At 55.6% G+C, this 13,340-nt stretch overlaps 1 protein-coding gene across 1 annotated transcript in view; it reads right to left on the bottom strand.

Annotated features, from left to right (window-relative positions):
• Positions 1-9,583, bottom strand: part of PKD1L1 (polycystin 1 like 1, transient receptor potential channel interacting) — a 112,296-nt gene extending 102,713 nt beyond the window's left edge. Inside the window, exons 1-3 of the mRNA XM_057304560.1 lie at positions 9,231-9,583; positions 6,049-6,146; positions 3,271-3,395 (exon numbers count right to left, since the gene is read on the bottom strand). The gene's annotated coding sequence lies outside the window, so the exon portion shown is untranslated. The remainder of the gene's footprint in view (positions 1-3,270; positions 3,396-6,048; positions 6,147-9,230) is intronic.
• Between the last annotated feature and the right edge of the window lie 3,757 nt (positions 9,584-13,340).

Here is a 13,340-nt window from a genome sequence, read left to right as displayed (position 1 = left end):
AGCCACAAAGGTGTAAGAGAAACCTTACGAGGTGTGATGCTGCATTTATACCCATTTTCTATTTACAGCACCCATCAAATTATGCCCACGGACCACAAAATAATTCAGCAAGTGCAACTTTAAACACTTTGCCTTTGAAAGGCTTGAGATGTCTAGAAACCTTCTGGTGGTCCGCAGGGTGGTGTCCCACCCCAGTTCACCCGGGAAGGCCCGACTGCGAGCCTCTCTCCAAAGTGTGCGGCCTCAGCAGTAATGTATATGCTGTGCTCTCCTTGGCTAGGAAGGGTTTTCTGAACAGGAATAAAGAGCTGTGGGCAGAATAACCTGTTGAAACAGTCGTGCTAAACTTGACAAACTGAAGGAACAACAGATAACCAGGTAGGGATGCGTCCAGGCTGGTGGGGCTGGCCAAGATGGTACCACACTGGGAAGGCCAATGGGCCACCCTCCTCCCGTGCCTGTGTCACACAGTCCCCCCCCCCCCGCCCCCGCCCCTCCCCCCCCCCCCCGCAGGCTGCAGGAGGCAGGACTGACTACCCTACAAATGTTACTGAAAGCCCCAAATATTTTATTTGGCATTAATGAAAACATAATTCCAATCAGGGGCCCCAAGCTTTAACAGGAAGCAGTTTTTAGGAGAACAAGACATCCTGAGAACAGAAAGCGCTAAGCTAGCCCTTACTGTTCTGTTCTGAAGACAAGACTGAGGGTGTATGCCTTCCCTTCCTGAAAGACCCAGGATTTGCCGGGGGGGGGGGGGGGGGGGCTGAGGACCCAGCTCATCCACCCAGTGTGTCCTGTCTTCTCATTCTAAACTCAAGATGTGTTTACCCGAAATCACCCCCAATCTGCCCCCTGAACTACAGGAGTGGATTTTATAACCTTAACCGCCCATAACGTTCACTTGGGGTAAGAAACTATTGACTCATTTGTGTTTGTTCTAGAAAACCAAATTTGCTCATCAACTTTTTATGTAACATTTAACCTACGAACCATGATCTTTCACGGTACCCAGACCCAACTTCAGAGTGGGGGGGTGGGGTCTCCCCCACAACACCAAGCGATTCTCAGATATCAGCAAGAATTCAACTCACTTCTGGCACCTTGTACCCGAGACAGTGTCAGACCCCACAGGTGATGGGCTCGGTCCCCCCACGCTCCCCCCCCCACATTCAGGCGCCAGCCGGGAGCCCCAGGCTGTCACCTCTCCCTCTGACCTGCTGTTCCCGATGGCAGGTTCCAACCTCCTCCTTAGGTTCTTTCATTCACTAGAGCGGCTCACAGCACCCAGGGAAACCGTTAGTCCTGTCTACCAGTAAGGGTACGATAAAGCAAATGAATCTACAGCCAGAAGGGAGAGGAAGGGCTATGGAGCTCCCACGTCCCCCCCAGGGCCCACTGTCCCCAGTCTCCACGTGTTCACCAACCCGGAAGCTCTGAGATCCTGTCCTCAGTTTTTTTTTTTTTTTTTTTTTGGAGCCAAAGGTGGAGGGGTAGGGGTGGGCCTGGGAGTTTCAACCGGAGAATCACAGGGTTGGGTGGTCCCCTGGCAACCAGCCTTCCCAACGCTGGGGAGGGGTCTGACGTCCCATTAACATAACAAAAGACACTCTCTGGCCCTTTGCTACTGTGAGTCCAAGGGTCTGGGGAACTGAGAGCCTTGGACAAAGACCACATCCATATGAGAAATATAATCTGGTATCTGAACGACCAAAGCTGTATTTCTTCTAAATCCCAATATGGCACATGACTTTTACTTTTACCTAATTGGGATATAATCAACTCCACCAAGAGGAAACACCCAATATAACCTCCTGAAGTTAAAAAGACCTATCTGTTCTTCCCGGGGAGCAGAAGCATTTTACAAACTGATACATTGTCATCAAACCCGCCCAGGGCCCTGGTGTGCAGCTCCCAACCCCCCAAAGCCATCACTTGAGGCTGGGGTGGCCAGGGCTCCTGGGAGCAAGGCCCTGGGGGCTTGCACAGGGCACAGTGGGCTCAAGGTCAACAGGAACCAGGGAAACCCCAACAGCACAGGCAGGAGGTCCAAGGCCGTGGGGACCGGAGGCTGTGCACGTGGGTCACAGGAGCAGGTGGGGGTGGGGAGCACACTGCTGGCCCACGACAAACCCACAGTAGCACGGTCCACTTGTGTCTAGGGGAATACACCCCCCATTCAAACCTCTCGAGACCCCTGGTCCCAGATCATTACAAGTGCACCTTGTTAACCTGAAAACCCCACTTTGAACTTTCCCAAAGTGGCAGGTGAGCCTGGAAGAGCTCCCAACAGGAACAGGGTGGACTGAGATATGGTTAATTTTCAGATACAAATGCCCTTAGAAGTACTGTGTGCATGACTGGGGACCCCATGGGGAGTAGTGGGGACCCCTGTGGGGAATACTGGAGACCCCATGATGAGTACTGAGAACCCATATGAGGAGTACTGGGAACTCCCATGGGAAATATGGGGATACCTATGAGGAGTACTGGGAACCCCTGTGTGGGATACTGGGGACCCCCATGAGGAGTACTGGGGACACCCACAAGGAATACTGGGGGCCCCATGGGGAATATTGGGGGCTCCCATGGGAGTACTGGGGACCCCCTCTGAGGCACACTGGAGACACCCATGAGAAGTACTGGCGGCCCCTATGAAGAGTGCTGGGGACCCCCATGAGGAGGACTTGGGACTCCCCTGGGAATACTGGGGGCCCCCACGAGAAGGACTGGGGATCTCCACGAGGACTGGGGACCCCCATGGGGAATACTGGGGACCCCCATAAGGAGCACTGGGGACTGCTCTGGGGAATACTGGGGACCCCCTGTGAGGGGCACTGGGGCCCCCACGAGGAGCACTGGAAGCTGAGCTGCAGGATAATCTCTGCAGGGGTGGGAGGTTCCGGGATCTTCTGCAGAATGGGCTCCTCCCCGTCAGGACAAGAAACGCACCATCTGGGCTGACTGCACTGTCCGCTCGGAGTCAGAGCTCATCCTTTGCAGAAGAGCGTCACGCACGGGCACCTTTGTTCTCTGGGCCAGTGCGCACTGTTCACCCCCCGCAGCTCACTCAGACCCTGCTCCTCACTGCCTGGAGACTGCCCGTCCCGCCCTCCACACCCCACCTCTGGCGGCCATTCCGATGGCCACGCACAGAGGCACCTGTTCCTACGTCCGGCGAGTCCAGCCTTAGTAACGGGGCATGTGAGCCTTTTCTGGAAGCAAAGCCCGAGCTCCCCAGACACGGAGGCGGCTGGCTCTCAGGAATACCTTGTCCCACGACACCAGCGGGGGTGGGCGCTCCAGTCCCACGTCATCTTCCACGCGCCTCAGTGCACCCGGAGGATGGCTCACCTTCTCAGTGCTCACAGGAGGCACGGGATTAGCATGGGCCTCTAGGGAAAAAGGAAACACCGGGTCTGAGGACTGCAATGTGCAGCCAGGAGAAGGCGGATCCTGGGTGCCGTGAGCAGAAGTCACACCGGGTTAAAGTCACCTGCCTTCCCGCGGGTCACGGAGACAGGTGCCCGTGGGATCTGCCTCTGAGTGGGGGCCATGTCTGTGTTTGGTGCCTCTGCTCTTTCTAACTCACTTACACAGTGTCTCAGAGGTAAGCCAATGCCAGGCCATGTCGGGGAGCTCCCAGGCCAGAGCCCACGCTCACGACTCGACCCGGAGGGCCGTCCCTCTCTCCTCCAGGGCTCAAGCCTTCCGAATCAGGGAGATGGGCACAAAAGAGGGGGAACCACAGTCTCAAAGACCGGGCAGGGTTGTACTGGGCAAACATGAAGTCCAATAAGACACCCCAAAGTTTAAAAGCCAGGATGCACCCTGCCCGGCTCCCGGGTCCAGCCAGGCCAGCATCCACCTGCCTCGCCTGCCGGGAGCAGATGGAACAAGCATTAGAAAGAAGGCCACAGGCCGCAAATGGAACCATTCAGGCCAAGTCAGCAAAGCAGGGCTTCATACGTAACCTAACCGCACTTCCAGCCTCCCCCAGAAAAGCTGCCTTAACAGTCAGTCAGGAATTTCCAGGTGAGCATCAGTGATGTCATCTGCCTCGTGGTCCTCTCCACCCCCAACAGGAAGATGAGGTGATCCACCTAATGAGACCCCCCCCCGCCCTTCCCTAAGGGAGGGTGACCTTGCCTGGGACAATCCTTGCTTGTCTTTTGCTAATAGTTTCCTTGTGCCGCCCTCCTTCCTATGAAAATCTCCCATTGTGCGCTATTCCTGAGAGCGTATCTCTACATCCAGAAGGGATGCTGCCAGAGTCACGAACGGCTTAACAAAGCCAATTAGATCTTCACACCTAACTCCGTGGAACTTCTATTTTAAGTCATCTCTACACCTAATGTGGGGCTCGAACTCCCGACCCCGAGATCAAGAGTCGTTCGCTCCATTGACCAGCCGGGAGCCCTGGAATTTTGATTTTTAACATAAGAATTGCACACGGGTTAAAACCATTGAAGCTGATGCCGGGTTCAAGGGTGTTCGTGATACCATTTTCTCTAGTCCTGCAGATATTTGAAAACGTCCACAATCAAAAGCTAAAGGAAGTATCTCCACAGAGCCCTGGCTCATCGCAGAGCCTGGGACCCTTTACTTGGAGACGCCTAGCCCCCAGAGCAGGTCCCCAGAGCAGGGCTGGGAGGTCAGGTGGAAAGGAGGGGGTGCTCTGGATTGGTTTCCCTCTGGGCTCCTCCAACGCCCAGCCCCTTGCTTCCACCAGCCGCATCATCGCTGGAGGCAGGAAGCCAAGCTGTGGGTGCTGGCACCTTGCCACCAGAGCCAGCTGTCCCCAGCGCCATCCCCAGAACCGCCCAGGCAGTAACACTGGCCTTCAACCTCCCCAACCTCCCAGGACGACATCCAGTCCAATTTAAATATTTTGAGTCAACACCACTATTTACGATCATGACTCCAGTGGATTCGTAACTCATGCTAATAAAAGGCAACCCAAATTAACCTACAGTCAAGTTCCTGAGGCTTCTTTAAAAATACGCTGTGAATATACAAGCTGCCACTCACAGAGCCATACGCCAACCTCGGCATGGTATAAATCCCTGACTAATATGTCCCCGAAAATGTTTGTGAATGAGCTAGGATAATAAAGTGACCTCTGTTTCTCCGAAACCAAGTGATTCCCAGAGTTACTGCAGTCGGGTTATCAGAAGGAAAACCCGGCCTCCTAACCCCAGAGGAAATACCCTCGGACAGGAAAAATTAAGTGAAAAATTTTTGAAAATACATGGTCACAAAATTACATAAACATAAATACTGAGGAGAAATGGGCTAATGAGGGAAATCCATTCCCCGTGATCTTCACGTAAGAATCACAAGGGTTAGTTTCGCTTTGGGTTCAATCCGGATGCCAGAGCCCCGCTCCCACCAATACACACACCATGTACGTCCACCTTGCTAGTATTTTAAAGCTCCTCACGTCTGCCAAGAGCACGGCCCGAGTGGAAAACTCAAATATTCCTTCGACCTAAAGTAACACTGGAAATTAAGTTTCAAGCAACCATTGAAGATTTTTAAAAGATTAATAATGGAAATACCGTTCTGCGTTGGTGCAGGGAAACCCCTGCCCTGTGAAGCACCCCCCCGGAACCTGGGCACCATCATGTGGCTCCACGGGGTCCCCCCACAGACTCAGTGGTTCTCAAGGTGCAGCCCCTGGACTGGCAGCAGCCCCCCCAGACCCTCTGAGGCAGAATTTCTGGGGCAGATCCCATAATCTGGTTTCAATGAGCCCCCCAGTGAGTCCGATGCCCTCTGGAGTTTGGAGATCCCAGGAAAGGTGGGTAAGGAAGGTTCTGGGTCCAGACAGGGGTTCCAAAGCCCGAAGTGTCACTGACCGGCAAGCTCGAGGCAAGTGGTCCGGTGTCTTTTATTCCCTACTTTCTCTCTGGGAAACGGGGCTAGGACAGCCCCTCCCTGGAGGTGCGGGCGGGGAGGGACTCAGGGCTGTGGGCTTCCTGGGCTCCCCACACAGGGAGCCCCAGCCAGGGGCTGTGGTGCCGGCTCCCCTTCCCAAGCCCTTACCGACTGGCACTCCACTGGAGGGATGAAGACTCCCGTGCTCCTCAGCTCTGGGAGACGCGGCACTGCGGGAGGACGGGGGGCAAGCAGCCCAGACGCACCTAACGGGGCGGGAACAAATGAAGGGGTGCTATGTTAAGTACCACAGTTTCATTCACAGCCAGCCTGGGCCCCCTCTTCCAACCATATCGGTATTTTGTGCACAGATGACTGAAGCACGCGGCGGGCCACACACTGATGGAAAGTTGTTTCTATGGTTTTTCAACCGTGTGTTCCAAGTGTGGGGTCTGTTCTCAAACCATGACTTCAAACACATTTCTCATCTTAACTATTCAAACCGCCTGCAGGGCCGCTGGGTGGCTCAGTCAGTTAAGAGTCTGCCTCCGGCTCAAGTCATGATCCCAGGGTCCTGGGATTGAGTCCCGAGTGGGGCTCCCTGCTCAGAAGGGAGTCTGCTTCTCCCTCTGCCCCTTCCCCCCTGCTCCTGCTCTCTCTCTCTCGTAAAAATAAATAAAATCTTAAAAAACAAAAAATAAAATATAACAGCCTCCCTCCCTGCTCCCTCCAGCTTCAGCACTGGGGGGCAGAGAGCAGAGCAGGTCAGGCCTGCGCCCCCCTGCCCGCTGCGTCTCTCCTGTTCCCAGGCCACCTTCCTTCACCTCAGCATGGACCTGACTGACCATGGAACAGAAGGGCCCGGACCAGCGGGGATGAGACTGTGCACCTCGTGACAGTCACGAAGCAATGCCCCAGCGTGTCCCTGCAGTGTAATCCCCACCGTGGACCAGGGAGGGACAGTGCAGGTACGTTTTACGGTGAGATCAGAGCAAGCATGGAAGACCGGCAGCTCCGCTCAGCAGCTCTACCTTTAAACGTGATACCCCCAGAGCCAACAATTCACTGCACCCTCCCATGTTCCCAGAGGGGACAGAGGGGATGCCTGCAGAGCTCAGGACGCAGCTCCAGCGGCCCCGCAGACGGCGGTGCATGTTCCTCTGGGCTCCCTGAGCCCACACACCTCTGCTGGGAGGCCCAGCTGGGTGGGGGGGAGGGCACTGGCCCTTCCCCTATATGTTGTGGCCTCTCGGGGCCAGGGGCACCCACGTCTGTGTCCACGGGGCTGCCAGCCATCCAGAAAGATCCATGTGCAGTGAATCAAATAGCCCTAAACTGAGGTGTGGGGACTGGGGTCTTGACCAGACATGGGCTGCCATTTGGGGATGCCACCCAGGCCCAGCTCCCTGCCCCAGGGCTACGTGTGTCTGCACTGCAGGTGTGAATCCCGTTCCCTGAGGCTGGGGCTCACCTCCCGGTGAGAACACGTGTGGACTTCACAGCGAGCGGTTTCTGACCTCTCTGCGCTCCTGAGAGTCTCGGAGGGTATATATTTTAATCTAAGCAAGGGCTTCTGTGAAGGGAAGACTGACAGCTTCTTGATGCAATGACCAGGCAGCTGCCGCCAGAGGGCAGACGAGGGCCCTTTGTGGAGACCCGGGGGCAGGGGAGTGGGGGGAACTGAGGAGTTCTGAGAAACGGGACACCCCGGGCTGAGGGCCTCTGTTCAGCTGCCCAGTGAGTCATCCCAAGGGTCTCTTTCCCACCCCTGACCACATCTGTCTCCCACAAGCTAGGGACCTGAGAAAAGGAAAAAACAGTAAAGAGAACAATTGGAATGGCGCATATCCTACTGCAAAAGTGGAGGGATTTCTGCGAGGGCCAGGGGCAGATCAGACAGGGAAGGCCCCAGGGGACCTCTACCACTGCAGGCGCCTGCCCCCCAGGCCTGCCCCCCAGGCAGGAGCCGCTGCCAGGGCTGCACCCAGCCCACACCTGACGCAGTCAGCCCCTCCGAAGGTGAGCGCTCACGGGTGTGCAGACCATGCACAGAAGGGATTGTGCCCTGAGAGTTCAAAAACCTTTTCTAATACAAAATGGGGGTGGGGGTGTGGAGAGGCAAATGTAAATACAAGAGAGACTTTTCCTGGCCCTCGTGGGCCGGGCTCTGGCCACTTTCTCAGAGGATATGTGTGCATGAAGCTGCCCCTGGGTGGGACAGCACTGCTCACACACCTGGGGCCAGGCCTCTGGTGAGTCGGGGTGTGCAGATGGCGTGGGCCACCTCAGTATCTCCCAGCACCAAGAACGAGACCTTCCTCTCCAGAGCTAGGCAGGGCCGGCTGAGCCCAGGACCCCAAACCCAGGACCCCGGGCTGAGTTCACCACCGCCCGTCTTTCTTCTCCCCCACCTCCAAGGGTGAGGGCGGGGGAGGCACAGGGCACTGGAGTGACTCAGCCCCCGGACCTTCTCCTCAGTGGCTAGGGACTCACGGAAGGTGCTGTGGGGGGCACTTCGGCTTATCAGCTCTATCAAGGAAAACCTACACATACCCAAAGCTGTGTCAAGCCCCATGTGAACAGATGCATGAGGGGGGAGAGCAGGAACCCCCCATGTGAACAGACGCACCAGGGGGGAGAGCAGGGACCTCCCCCCACGTGAACAGACCTACAGGGCTGGAAAGCAGAGGAATCTGCATCTGGCCGGGCCCTGGGGAGAAACTGCCCAGAAGCGCTATTTACATGCTTTGCCTTCTGTTTTTTCCCGTGTTTGTTCCTTCGGGGGCCCCAGCTACAGGTCTGTGCTCTGGGAATGCTCCTTGCCAAGGTCCTGCAACAGGATCAACCCCAGCACCACCTGTGTAAGAGTCACACATCATAGAATCCTTGGAAGCCGCGGACTTCTGGTGCCTCTGGTGGTTTCCAAGGGAGGGACTGTGCCTGGGAGCCCTGTGGCTGTGAAGGGATCTCAGGTCCTGCGCAGAACTCGGGACTGGGAGGGGTCAGAGATCATGCACACACACACACCACAGTTTCACACAAACACAGAACACATGCACACACACAGACACAATCACAGACACACACACATGCATTCACACCCGTGTGCACACTCACAAACATGCCAGCACATACCCACACACCTGCACATTCACACGGATACACACTCATACACAAGCACATACGACAGATACACAGCATCTCTCCTTCACGCTCACACTCACACACACACACAGAGGCAAGAACACAAACACGTTAAGCCTAACTACGTGGAATATTCCTTTTGAAAAAGTCCTGAATACACCCTTTAAAATACAGCTTCTCAAAGTCCCTGAGACCAGTGCACTCACCTCTCTGGGTCATCAGAAACGCCTGTCAGGAATTCCTGGGCCCTAGGGACCAAGTTCCTTCCCGGTGTCACTGGGTCACGGGTCTGGTCACAGCAGTCAGTCTGCTGGCTTCCCCCTGCATCCCCTGGAAGACAGTGGGCAGGGGAGTTTATATTATGCTCATACCTGGACACTCGTCCCACATGGGGAGCAGAAACCCTGCCGATAATATGCTCCCCATCCGAAAAGCTTGCTTCCCTAATACTTTCATGGAAAGCTTCTCTTGTGAAGTGCAGGGGTCTCTGTGTGTCCGTCTGAAATGGGTCAGCGCTCCAGGGGAAGAGGTATCTGGTGGAAGAGAGAGTCTGAGAAAACCCAGCACCATGTCAGGGAGAAGGACTGGCAGGGGACTCCACGCTGGCCTGTCCCTGCTCCCACCTGCACCCTGCTGCTGCCCCCTGTTCCTGGGGCTGGCCCCAGTCCTCCCAGGATAAAAGTCTCTCCTTTTTTGACTATTTGTCAGTTCCCTTAATTCTTTATGTTGAGATTCTAACTGAATAGGGATTTTACAAAAGTTAGCTTTATTTCGTGTTTTACCTAGAAAACTAGACCACTTTTCTGTCTGCTCCAGGAGTGTTTATGGGTGTGCAAGCCCCTGGAGAAGACAGGGGTGCCAAATGGGGGCACGTTTTGTGGCAGAAGCTGGTTCCCACGTGGGGAGGGTGGGAGGGTCCCAGGAGGAAGACCAAGGAGCCTGCAGGTTCCCCCAGGCAGATTTCTCCCCACAGGCAGAAATCCTGTGATTTCTAGAATGTTGCTGGAGCCCTACAGATGGGCAGGTGAGTAAACAGGGCCCAGAGCCCCTGGTGACTTCAGGCCTGTGCTGTTGGCTTTGCACACTGGGGGCCCTGCCACCTGGCCTCCCCAGTGTGCCTCCAGGCCCCTTTGACTGTTCTCTACTGGGAAACCCGTATTTTCCAGCTTTATCACTAAAGGCTTTCAAATGAGCTGTGCACACAGGAAGGATCCACTGCAATCAAATTCTCACTGAGTCAGCAAACAAAGCCCCTCTCCACAGCCCTGCAGCTGCCTCCCGACCATTGTCACCTTCCTGTGGGATATGATGGCCCACTTCCAAGCAACCACCCCGAGCTGGCATTAGCGCCTGCGGTCGGCACAATGTGCTCCTGGGTGTCTCCCTCCGGGTGGGGCCCAGAGTCCAGGGTTGAAGCTCCAGGCCATCGGGCTAAGCCAATATGCAGTAAGGCAGCAGAGAGAAGAAATGTCCCTGGGCCGTCCAACACACCAGCCGTGGCCACCCGGGGCTCCCTGAGTTTCATTAAAGTAAGATTTAGTGTCTCCATCACGTTGGCCGCGTTTCAGTGTGGGACACAGTACTCTCCGGGTGCCGGGAGCCACTGAGGCCGGTGAGGGGCTGTGGGCCAGGCCGGGCGGGGAACAGGAAGTGTGAGGACGTAGGGAAGCCATGGAGATGAGGGCAGCCCGCTCTGCAGTAGACAGGACAATGTCCCAGGAGCCTTCAGGACAGATTCTCCAGATGGAATCAGTTAGTGGCTTTAAGGAACGGCCGTCGAAGCTCCTCACGAGGAGCCACCAAGACTCCAGCAGGACGTCACCTATCAGTTCTGGAGGCTTCTCCCCACAATTTCCCTGCACCAGGACTGAACCCCTGGGAGAACCTTCCGGAAGGCATAGCACCCAATACAGCCATCCAACCCTCTGTGGGTTTTGCTAAATTTCGATAAACAAAAGCCACCTATTTGCATTTTTTTAACCACAAATGCCATATTTGGGATTTAATGCCCAGTGCACAAGGGCAGCACGTCCCACACACCGTCCAGCGGCGCGTCCATAAAATACACGGTGCCAACCAGCTCTGGAGTGCTGCTCCCCATGGGTAATGGCCTTTCGGGGCTCTCAGTGCACATCCGGCTTCTGCTGTGACCACAGGACTCCGTTCCCTCCCCCTCTGGATGGAGCTTAGCTGGGCATGCACCTGGCACCTTACTCCTACCCTACTGTGCGTTCTGCTCCCGGAGGCCCCCCACCACGGGCATGCACATGTTCATTGTCCTTATTTGTCCCAAGCCTCCCCCTTCGGCACGCAGGGCATCAGAGTGGGGGGTGAATTCGGTAATTGTGTTGCAGCAAAGGTGAGAGGAGCTGCTAAGATGTTGGTAGATGTGAACTTACCTTCCTTTGAGCTGACCCCAGGAAGGGGCTGCAGCAAAGAGAGCAGGGGCAGGACTCGCAGGAGCACCCTCCAGCCCGACCTCCTGCAGACCGATCCCATGGGGCCTCCCGCTTGCACCTCAAACCGTGGCAGGCACCCAGGACGGGCCTGCAGTGGCTGGACAGCTCTCCCCTGTCCCAGCCCCAGAGGACCTGGCCCTTAGCATCCTGCCCATCGGCCAACCGGCCAATCAGGAGCATGCTGGGTGGGGGAGCTGGGGTCTCACCCACCCATTCCCCGCCTCCCGGCTCTGCACCCCGCCTCCTCCTCCACCCACCAAGGCCTAGGGGCAGCCACCCCTCAGGCAAGCCTTCCTACCTGGTATGAATGTGCAGGGGAAAGTGTAGGTCCGGCCAGGGAGGCGCCTGTATAAAGTGGGTGAGGGTGACAGTGAGGGGGCGCGCTGCACTCCCAGGGGAGGCCAGCATGGGACACTCACTGGCAAAACCCTTTTCCAGGTGAAACATCGGCTACTCCTGCCACTACTCCTACACACTCAAACACTCGCTGAGGCGGTACCCGGCACCTGTCCCTCTAGAATCTTCTCTCCCCACTGGCTTCAAAAGAAAATTAAATATCCTTAAATCAGTACTTAAACACCCTCATAAGCGATCAATCCCAAACACCTGGGACGCTCTGGCCACTCGAGGGGCAGGGTTGCCATCCTGACAGCCTGATCTGTTTCTTAATTGTTTCCCTCCCCCCACTTCTTTCCTCTCCCTGCTTCCACCTCCCTCCTCCCCCTCTCCCTTTCCTACCCCCTCCCTCTCTCTTCCTCCTCCCCCTCTACCTCCTCCTCCCTCCCTCTCTCTTCCTCTCCCCACCCTCTCTTCCTCTCCCCCCTCCCTCCTTCTCTTCCTCTCCCCTCCCTTCCTCCTCCTCCCTTCCCCCATCTCTTCTTTCTGCCCTCTTCCCTCTACACCCTCCCTCCTACCTTTTCCCTCTTCTACCGCCATACCCTCCCCCCTTTCCCCCTCCCTCTACCTCCCTCCCTCCCCTTCCTTCTCCTATCCCCTTCCTCCCTCCTCCTCCCTCTTCTTCCCACTCCCTCCTTCTACCTCATCTCTCCCTTTCTTCTACTACCCCCCCTCCTCCCCCTCCCACTCCCCCTCTACACCTCCTCCTCCCTTCCTCCTTCTCTCCTCACTTCCTCCTCTCCACCCTCCCTCCCTTCTCTCCCCAGCCCCCTTTCCTTCTCCCTCTCAGCAAAATCACAGGGAACAATCCCACTGACGGGACACAGATCATCACAAAAGTCATCATACGGCAATGAAGACTTAAGTGACCACTTTGATTTTTCTCTTACAAAATACATTATGAGCAGGAAAATAACATAACCACTTCTGCATTCATCTTGTTGCAAGGCAGGAATTAAGCATAACTCAGATTGGGGGGATTTCTTAGGGTCCATAGTACACATTGTTACATGTGAGCAGAGTAGGACCGCTGGTGGTACCCCAGCCCTGCGTGGGCCGGCCCACTGGTCTCACTTTCTTTCCTTTGACCTATCTGGAGTAGCTTCCCCCTGAAATCTACACCAATCAAAAGTATTATTACAGGGGCGCCTGGGTGGCACAGCGGTTAAAGCGTCTGCCTTCGGCTCAGGGTGTGATCCCGGCGTTCTGGGATCGAGCCCCACGTCAGGCTCTCCCGCTATGAGCCTGCTTCTTCCTCTCCCACTCCCCCTGCTTGTGTTCCCTCTCTCACTGGCTGTCTCTATCTCTGTCGAATAAATAAATAAAATCTTAAAAAAAAAAAAAGTATTATTACAGATAACTGATATATTATAAAATAGAAACAAGATCATCTTTGGAAGCCTTTGCTATATCCAACCACCCAGGTCACGTGATATAAGTCAAACGCTGAGTGTGCTCCTG

Source organism: Ursus arctos, unplaced genomic scaffold (assembly GCF_023065955.2).
Source record: "Ursus arctos isolate Adak ecotype North America unplaced genomic scaffold, UrsArc2.0 scaffold_3, whole genome shotgun sequence".
Lineage (NCBI taxonomy): Eukaryota > Metazoa > Chordata > Mammalia > Carnivora > Ursidae > Ursus > Ursus arctos.
This window is presented reverse-complemented; position numbering and strand designations above follow the sequence as displayed.